The sequence below is a fragment of the Dasypus novemcinctus genome, chromosome 11 (genome assembly GCF_030445035.2).
Source record: "Dasypus novemcinctus isolate mDasNov1 chromosome 11, mDasNov1.1.hap2, whole genome shotgun sequence".
Classification (NCBI taxonomy): domain Eukaryota; kingdom Metazoa; phylum Chordata; class Mammalia; order Cingulata; family Dasypodidae; genus Dasypus; species Dasypus novemcinctus.
This window is the reverse complement of record NC_080683.1, coordinates 83,641,723-83,652,085: the sequence shown is the minus strand read 5'-3', so window position 1 is coordinate 83,652,085 and position 10,363 is coordinate 83,641,723. Positions and strand designations below refer to the sequence as shown.

The window sequence follows — 10,363 nt, the reverse complement described above, 5'->3', positions numbered from 1 at the left end:
TCCTCAACCCCCTTCCCACCTTCCACTTTTGGAAATTCCTGGGGCCTCCTGTTTTGGAGCCTTGCTTGGGTCCCCAGGTGTGAACTGTGTGCTTTCTGGGATCTCCCAATTCAGAATTAAGGGTCGACTTTCTTAGGACCAGCAGGTCATTTCCTTCTTGTCCATCTGCTTTGCAGCTTCTAAAATTTTGTCTCCTGTTTGTCGTAGTATATTTATGCAGTGTAGGTTCTCTGTTCTTATTTATAGCATCTAATAATGTACGTGCCGGACACTATTCCAAGAGCTTTCATTATATCTCTGTTAAGCCATTTAATCCTCACAACAGTATCAGAACCTCTGCTTTGCCGACGAGAAGCTGAAGCACAGAGTTGGAGTTTCCTGCCCCAGGTTGCAGAAGCGCCACACCTGAATCCTTGCTCTCAGACACCGAGCTTCACCCAAACCTCGCACGGCTCTTGTTAAGTTTTTATCTTCTTGGGTTTAGGTTTTGCTATTCATAGCTCTTTCAGTGTTCATGTGAACATCTGGGCCGGACCCCTTCCTGCTCATTGGGGAAAGCCTGGCACCCCTCTCCAGCCTGCACCCACTCTCCGGGTGTTGTACTTGGTCTGAAGAGCCCGTTCCTGCTCTGGCCCTGGGAGGTGGGGCAGAGGGCGTTGCTCTGCCCTATCGTGCTACTGCTGAAAGCAGGCACTGGGCCGGCCTCTGCCAGGCTGGCCGAGCTCCCCACAGCGCCCTGGGTTCCACGCCATCTGAGCCTGGTCACAGTCGCCTTCAGTGCCTGTGGCCATTCTCCCGAGGCTTGTCCTCAGCCCCCACCTGGTTCAAGGGTTAGCCCCGGCACCATGCACAGAACTGACCCCCCTCCAATTCCCTTCAGACACACACACACACACAGCTGCCGGGCAGACTGCACAGCCAGATAGGGCGATTCCAGTAGTCCCCCGTCCTTTTCTCAAAGTGTAGGTTATTCAGTCTTAAGTAACCCAGCTCAAGAATACCAATATTCGGGAAGCAGACTTGGCCCAGTGGTTAGGGCGTCCATCTACCACATGGGAGGTCTGCGGTTCAAACCCCGGGCCTCCTTGACCCGTGTGGAGCTGGCCCATGCGCAGTGCTGATGCGCGCAAGGAGTGCCCTGCCACGCAGGGGTGTCCCCCGCGTAGGGGAGCCCCACACACAAGGAGTGCGCCCCGTAAGGAGAGCCGCCCAGCAAGAAAGAAAGCGCAGCCTGCCTAGGAATGGCGCCGCACACACGGAGAGCTGACACAGCAAGATGACGCAACAAAAAGAGACACAGATTCCTGTGCTGCTGACAACAGAAGCAGACAAAGAAGAACACACAGCAAATAGACACAGAGAACAGACAACTGGGGCAGGGGGTGGGGAAGGGAGAGAATAAATAAATAAATCTTTAAAAAACAAACAAACCAATATTCACTCAAGCCTTCCTCCCAAAAGATGGCGCCCTCCTTTTAAAGGACGCAATTCAACCGAACATATGCTGTATTGTACACCGCTCATACGGCGTGTCATCAGGCTGCCTCCCTGACCCTTAAATTCCCGGAATTTCATTCTCAGGGGAAGTCCAAGATCCTCCTGTGGGTCAGGACACTTCATAGACCTACAGTTTCAGAAGCCCTTTGGCCTTGACCTCTGGCTTCTCCTTTGGTGTCTTGGTTTCATCTCTGACAACCCAGGATGCAAAACTAGGCCTCTTCCCCAGTTTCTACGATGTTCAGCCACATCGAGCACTTCACAGTTTCTGTGTCTTTCCTGAAGATCTGAGTGTGGGGGGGTGGGGGTCACTCGCCCAGCACACCACAGTCTACCATCTCCTGCCCTGCTCTTTTCTTCTCCTCCCAGATCTCTCCAGATCTCCCCCTCCCCACCTTCAGTTGCTTCTTGCTGATTTTGACCCTTTAATACCTATTCCTACTCGCTTTAATTAAGACCACTGCAAGTCTCATTTAGGTGTCCCTCCATCCACAGACAGCTCAAGTGCCTGGGGGAAAGCAGACCACCACCTCTAATTTCAAAGTTTCACCTAAGCCCATCAGCATGTCCTGTCTGCCTGGTGTCAGTCATCGGTTCAGGGATGGGGTGTGGCCAGTGAGATAAGAGGGATGTCCGAGGAGGCTCTGGGAAAAAAAGTATCTTTTTCTCTTCTAAGGAAGTTACTTTTGAGGCTTTCCATTTGTACTCTATGTGAATGGGGAAGTGTGTGATCTGGAAGTTGCTGGCAGCCATTTTGTGACCAAGAGGGGAAGGAGCCATAGGGTGATTCAGATCAGGTCTTCGTGACATTGTTATGACGTTGGTTCAGTCTCACCTAAAACTCATGGGACTCATTGCCAATGAATGCCATTATTTATTTATTTGTTTGTTTGTTTGTTTATTTATTTATTTATTTATAAGATGACAGTTTGAGTTGATTTTACTGCTACTGGCAACCGTACTTCTTTCTTCCTCTCACCAGCTGCTTTTTTAAAATTATTATTATCAATCAGAATGAAAAATTTCAGACTGTATCATCTGCATTCAGATTAATCATAACTTCAAGGTTTGTTCCAAGGACAATGATTGCATTCTTCCCTTTTGGTAACAAAGGGACTCATCCAGAGATCTTCCCTCCTAACAGGAAATGGAGTTTCAGATCATCAATGACTTAATTTAGAAACTGAAACCGCAAATATCCTCTAAAGAGCTACTTTCTAAATAAATTTTTTAAAAATGAAGACCATCTCTTGGCTGGGTTTCCTGCTATGCTCTCTCTTCTATCTAGTTCCTTCATACACACACACACACACACATACACACAACTTTCAGTTATTGACCTAGATCAATAACTGAAATTGCATATACTACTTGCTTCGTTTGAAGTCTCTCTTTCTCTCTGTCCCTCCCCTCCTTCCCCTCTCCCTAGCACACATAGTCTGGCCTAAGCTCACATTCTCCAAGTCTAGGAGTTCTTCGGTAGTTGGTTTCTCATATCTAACCTGGGGAAACTATCTTAGGAGGAAAAGGTAAATCTTGCTAATAGCCAAAAGTGCTTGGAGATTAATTCTATGAATAGTGAATGAAAGCACTTTTGTTTTTCGAAGAAATACAGCTTAAAGTGGAAGTGATCCCAAGGAGATAACATTTTAAAAGCATAAGAGGAGGGAGAGAGGGAAGAGACTTTTCTTTTCAATTTTAACAAATAAGGTTTCTTTTTCTGATGACAGACATCCAAAGTCAATCAATACCTCTCCCCCCACCCCCACAACAACAACAATTAAAAAGCAGAAAGGAGAAGGGAATCAGGTCTAAAAGTCTGCACTGACATTGATTTTAAGATTAGGTCACCAGCTTTAATCCCCAGCTTCTTTTATTCATTCCATAATGATTATTTGTTGATTTCCTACTATAGGCCAGGCGCTGCATTAGATTCTGGGGATATAATAAAGAGCAAGACCTGTTCCCACCACCTTGGAATTAACCAAGAAATTCTAAGATTACCAAAGTAAAAGTTCCCGTTGTCCCCAGCTGTCAGCCACATGCCCTGCCCCCTGTCAGCCCCCTTACCAGGCACTGCATCTGGAGTGAGGGCTTCTGGGCTGTACACCCCCAAATCTACCAGACTTTGTGACACATTCTTCTACCAAATCAATCAGGACCACAGTTCCAGAGCCACAAAGATAGAGTGCTGAGTCTGCAAGGAACTGTGTTTTGGGGCCTGGAGAATTTGAATTTGTCATCTTGGATGAGAGTGGCTTTCAATTCATTCAATCAACCCACCTCTCCCCCAACTTCCTATGCCTTTAGCTCTTGGCTTTCCTAAAAGGAGACTGAGTACTAGTTGCTCCTTGAAGACAACGGAACGCTTGTAGGGAAGGGTAGGGAGGCTTTCCCTGATTTTGCCTCAGCTGGGCAGAGTACCCCGTGTGGACTCCAAAGATGTTAAGAGATGATGAAGCCGAGTATAGAAGAGAATAGGATGACTTGAGCAATTTGGGGACATACTTCAAGCTTGACATCCTTGCCGAGGCCATTGGCTGGCACCTACAACCACTGGGCAGACAAAAGTTTTATTTTTAGTTCATGAATGACCAAAGAAATTCAAGACTTGAGCTTTGTGAGAATTATAACCAAACATGCTTGCAGATATGACAAGGAAAAATTCTATAATCAATCAATTCACACAACTCTGTATTATCACAAAAGAAGTGGGTGTTCCTTTGTAGAAAATATAAAAAAGAATACTAAAAAGATAAAAATTACTCATAATCTTTCCAAGAGATCATGACTATTAACACATCCCTAGTATATTTGCAAACTGTTACTTTTTTTTCAAAATAAGATTATACTCTGCGTATTTTTTTGTAGCCTGTAATTTTTTAGCAACCATGTGTTTAGATCATATTTTCATGTTATTCTGTGCTCTTCTATGATATCCTTTTGGTTGGGATGAGTGCCCAGTTGTGGCTATGGCTATGGCTATGGCTATGGCCATGGCTACTAAGGGGCCAAAGACTATTAAGGCTACAAAGGGTTGTGTTGTGTTTTCTATGGTGTGGACGCATGATACATTTACTTAATCATGTAATCTCTTTGTATTGAGCATTTAGGTTACTTCCTCTTGATCTTCATTATAAAGAAAAGTTTTGCCTTTAATTCTGAAAGATTCCTGCTCAAGCAGCATAAGCAATGATGGGCCCCATAGAAGGCAAAGTTTAGGGTGGAAGAATTGACAGAGGGTAGCCAAGAGGGTCAGCATTTATTTTATTTTTTTTTTAAAGATTTATTATTTATTTATTTATTTATTTATCTCCCCTTCCCTGCCCCGCCCTGCTCCCCAGTTGTCTGCTCTCTGTGTCCATTCGCTGTGTGTTCTGTGTCCATTAGTATTCTTGTCAGCGGCACCTGGAATCTGTGTCTCTTTTTGCTGCGTCATCTTGCTGCATCAGCTCTCCGTGTGTGTGCGGTGCCATTCCTTGGCAGGCTGAACTTTCTTTCGCACTGGGCGGCTCTCCTTATGGGGCGCACTCCTTGCACATGGGGCTCCCCTACACAGGGGACACCCCTGCGTGGCACGGCACTCCTTGCGTGCATCAGCACTGCACGCGGGCCAGCTCATCACACAGGCCGGGAGGCCCTGGGTTTGAACCTTGGGCCTCCCATGTGGTAAGTGGATGCCCTATCAGTTGGGCCAAATCTGCTTCCCGATTTATTCTTTTTCTACCTGTCTTGTCTGACTAATGACATTAACCATTTGCTGCTTACATATCCCCTTTGGCAAAAAGGTGATCATCCATTCCATACCCCTGAAGGCCCTTCTTTGACTCAAACTTTTAAGACCACTTAAAGAGAAGCCCCTGCTAAATAATGTGGGAGCACAGTTGTGGGGCAACTTGAGTGTAGGAGTATGGTCTCACTTCCTTGCTTTGAGATTGGAATCTGGGCTCTTTAACACTTCCCTGTTCTTTCTGCCTGCTTTCTCCTCTATACCTCCACCAGATTGACAGTCCAAGGCACAAGTTTACCAGGTCTTATACTTTTGAGAGGGAAGGTGCATTTTGCCCCTTAGCAGCCAGAGCCACAAACAACTGCGTTCTCATCCAACTCAGCAGACAAGGCAATTCATAGGATAGTAGTACATCAGAGCCATAAGGGATCACAAAGATGATCTAGTCCCCCTACCCCACCCCCTGTGTTACAGAAGGACGATTTGATCAATGTCCTTGGGTTAATAGTAGAGCTGGTACAAGGAGCTGTGCTGTAAGAAAGTTTGCATTGGGTAGTCCCCAAATGAGCCTGTTCCCACTGATGCCTCTCATTAACCACCAAGCCAGCTGCATTTGAGTGGTAAGAGGGGACCATGCTGCTTGTGACTGGAGACCGAACTAGAACCACAGCACCAAGGAAAATTAACAACCTGGCACAACTTAAGCAGCTTGATCTTTCTTAGCTCCAGGATATACGATGTACAAGAGTTAGAGAGAGGTCAGCTCAGAGAGGGGGTCTTCTTGGTTACAGACCCCTGATCTTGTATCCAGGCATCCTGCAAAATTTCTTTTCTCTTGTATGTTTAACTTAAATTTTACTTGGGATTGAAAACATTTAGGAGTTTTGAAAGTCCTTTCTAAAACAGTGATATAATTTCCTAAGGACTACAGTCCTGGTTGCATAAAGAAAGAAATCCTAATAAGTTAATTTTTTTAAAAAGCTGACCATATTTAATTGGGCGTCATCACAAGGTTGTCCCTGTCTGAGTTTGACGACAGTGCTTGCACCCAGGCCACGTGGGGCTTAAGGATGAGCCACAGCAAGAGCGCATCTGAAAGGAGGTGAGAAAGTACAGCAACCCAAAGATCAGACTCGGATGCCCTCACAAGCTGGGTGAAAATCCCCGAAACTCCTCTTTCGGGCAGACTCTGCCAAGTGTTTTTCTTCTTGTACAGGATTTAGGCAATCTTTCAGATTTTTTAAGAATAGTTTATTTATCTGAAGAAACATTTAAAGTGAAGTCTGGTCTGATATCTCAGTCCATTTATGGTGCTTTGCTGCTGAACGCAGTGTGGATTGTGTGCTGGGCCACAGGGGCAAACACAACCTCCTCCGCTGGGACAGAGATGCTGCCCAGATTTCATTGCTCCATTGGTTCCTATTTCCCTTCCTGCTCCTCTCTCCCTCCTCCTCCTCCTCTTTTATTATTATTATTTTTAGGCGGTATCAGGGATTGAACCCAGGAACTTGTACATGGGAAGCAGGTGCTCAACAACTGAGCTACATCCATTCCCCAATGAGAGCTGTTTATTTTTTCTCTTTTCCTTTTTAGGAGGTACTGGGGATCTAACTTGGGATCACAGCCACTCCCCTCCTCCTTCTTCTTTAAAGTCAATTTATACTAAATGACTAAAATGAGAAACTCTTAAACCTGACTTACTTTTCCACACACCATCAACACGACAAAACAACAAAGTTGGATGCTTAACTGAAGTAGGGCAGTGAATTCCTCATTGTTCAGTCACTACAATGCCCTGACTTAAAACAAACAAACTGGCATCTAACTTGAGGAGAGACTTTTTATTTCTTTCTAATGTGACTCCACACTTATATCCAGAAAATTCCCAAGTCATCACTTCATTTTTCCATTCTCGAGAACTGTCCACGTTGTGTCCTAAGGCTTCATCAGCCTCAGTTGATGTTTAGTCCTAGATAAATTTGCTTGCTGCTCATCCCCCGGAGTAAACCTGCGGGTGGCCACGTGTTTGTAGGACGGATGTTTCATCCTGTAGGAAATGCTTGGGAACAATACCCCAGAGTGAATGAAATGGGCAATGGGGAGCCTTGCTCCACTTTACAGAAAGAAAGAGAAGAAAACAAACCTTCCCCGTTATAAATTGATTTGCCACAGAGAATGCAATGGGGCATGGAGGGCGAACAGTGGCCCTTGTTCTTTATGGGGCTCCTCCCACCCGGAGTGGAGAGAGGCACTTACACACACAGATCTGGAAGCCACGTCGGGCCCAGTACACATGTGTTGCAGACAACTGTAAAGTTTACTCGGACAACCTTGGTGTATTCACGCTGTGTAGACATGCTCCTTAGGCAAACACACACTGTCTCCTGAATAATGATGTCATTAGCATATTTTTTTGTTTTGTTTGCCCAAAGTCAAACATTGGCTCCTTCAGATCACCAGTATCTTACAAGCCCGGTGCTGGCCCACACTGCTGCAGGACTGGGACAAAGAGATGATGTTACAGTCTGGTTTCTATGGCAACAGAGGAGGGGTAATGAAAACCGAAATGTTGGAAACACCCCTTCTGACAATTGTGACATAATTCAGGTTATTATGAGGATGTAACCACCAAAGAAGCAGAAGTGTCATTACTGTGCAGCTCATGTGGGCAAAAAGCTGCACTGCACATTTCTTAGTCGGGCTGCTAAGAGGAAGGAAACACGAAACACACATACACACACACACAGACACACACACGCAAGCCTCGTTTTCTGCATGTAAAATGTGTGTGTTCTTTAAAAGCCAGTGGTTGGCTGGTTTTCCGGACATGATGTGGTTGAAGCTGTCATCGTAATGGAAATTCATTGCTGTAGCTATGGTAAATTGAGTTTTCTGCCTGTGCTGAATGCATTAGTCTAATGAGATGTTTGCAGTCGGAGAGCAGGGCTGCTGGAGACAAACTGTGAGCTCCTAACGCACGGGTGGAAGATAGCTCTGGCAATACTCGGTTTGCATGTGCCGAAAGTCAACTGTCTTCTGAGTCAACCTTTCCGGCCTGGTAAAGAACGATCAGGGCTCTGGTGACGAGCCGTAGGTAAGGGAGATGCACAATCGGAGGGTGTGCCATGGACACGGGGTCCTTCTCTTTTAGCTGTCAGCATGACAGGCTACCTGTTTCAGTTTTTCCCGGGTTGCATGCCTACCTCTGTGGCAATGCACAAGTGTCCTACATGAGAACCATTGAGCCCAGCGGGTAAACTTTCGTTCCTGCTCCTCAAAATACATATGATTTCTTAACCAGATCTCAGAGGAGAAGATGTAGCATAGAATTATACAGTCTGTAAATTTGTGGGCTATGCACCTTCACTGCTCTTTTACTCTGCATTTAAGTATATAGAAAGTTAATTATCCAAATGTGAGCTCAAATTCCTGATTAGCTTTTTCTTTTCTTTTTTTGTACTATCATTTTGCTTTGCTTTGTTTTTTAAATTTTAAAAATGCAGTATGTTTTGGGTCAAAAATATTTACCTAAATTTTGATGATTAAAATGGATATTTTGTGAACATGCTAAAGGGTTTTTTAAAATTGAATTTCATTTTCAAGATCTCAGATGGAATATTTTATGTGTCTTTGTGCTGATTTTTCCTAATTTACCAGGCATAGGTGAGAATACTATTTGTTAGTAGTTGCTGGTTTTGGTTGGTTTGGAGGCAGAAAAACAAACAAACCCAGGTGACTATGGCGTATCAGGAGCAGTTTTCCCAAGTTCAAATACAGAGAATCACTGCCTCCCCAGGCACGGTGTTGTGTGACTTGAACTGATTTCGAGGCATCCTTCCCCATTTGCTAGCTGGGCAGGACAGGACTAGTGGAAGAGGGTGAGTTGCAGGCTGCCGTGCCTGTCGTTTTCTGATAGCCAAAGTCCTTTCCGCTCCCTGTGATAGAAAACGAGAGGTGGCTCACCGCACCGCCGCTAGATTTTGTGATGGTACTCCAGAGGGCGAGACAGCCAGTGGCTTTCTGAGACAGAGGCTTTCTGGCTGGTCTAAGGTGCTGTGGTACTTAAGAAAGTAATCCAAGCGCTTCAGAATCAAGCTGAATTGAACGAGGCAGAAACGGGTGCTGTATCCTCTGTGGTTTTCTCCCTTTTCAACCAGAGGAAACACTTTTGAAGAGTGAGGGGTACAGCTGCTTTTTTTTTTCTCAGGACGTTTTCATAAAATAGGATAAAAGCATAAAAATAACTATGAAGGAATTCATGATGAGGTGAAGTTAAACAACGGGAAGGAGATATGGTATTTGTGTGGAAGCATGTTCGTGTTGCTTGGTAGACGTGGCCTGAAAACACGAGGGGGTCGCAAAGGCAGCGGGCTGAAGAAAAGCAGGAAAAGCCGTCTGAAATCAAGAAAAGTGTCCATGTAGACCCTCCAGTTTTAGGGGTGCTGTTTAGTGGCTTCAAAATCTTTACCTTTGAAACATGTTTGTGACAGATATTTTTTAAAATACAAATGTATTTTCTTTAGTTCTTTACATTGTGTATGTGGTGGGGCACTATAATATTTTGGTAAATTTATCAGAGTTGATCAGTCTGCTTGATTTGTGAAATTGGAAGAAAAGTTTAATTTTTTCCCCAGTGTCGCCAAAATTACTTTTATTTTGCTGCAAAAAAAAAAAGGAAATGAACAAAATAATTTAAAAAAAGAAAGCAATAATAGAAACAAGGGCAAATTGCTTTGCATCATTTCTTTGCTTTTGGTGGTGTGTTTTCAAGACAAGTGAAGCCAGCAGGGGCAGTTTCACTTTCCGGCTCTCGGCTTCTGGGGGTCGCCGGGCTGTTCCCATGGCAGGTGAGGGGAGCAGCTCCAGCTGCCGGAAAGCAGCTAAGCCCAAACAGTGCCCACCCCACTATGGAACTGTTTTATATTGAAGATTTTTGAAAGTTATGACTTTTTTGTTAATGTTCAATAATATAATACTTGCTTATTTTAAAAATTAAGCAATAGCCCAAAACATAAAGATATGATTTTTAAAATAAAAAAAAATTTTTTTAAAAGAACATTAAATGAAGGGAAAATCATAACCAGATTGAGTTAAACCTCTCACAATGTGGTGGCTTTTATTTAATTTCTAGCCTCA

General features: G+C 44.4%; 1 protein-coding gene across 1 annotated transcript in view; it reads left to right on the top strand.

Annotated features, from left to right (window-relative positions):
* The first annotated feature begins 8,031 nt into the window (after positions 1-8,031).
* Positions 8,032-10,363, top strand: part of SCML4 (Scm polycomb group protein like 4) — a 103,087-nt gene continuing 100,755 nt past the window's right edge. The window contains exon 1 of the mRNA XM_058307226.2: positions 8,032-8,321. The gene's annotated coding sequence lies outside the window, so the exon portion shown is untranslated. The remainder of the gene's footprint in view (positions 8,322-10,363) is intronic.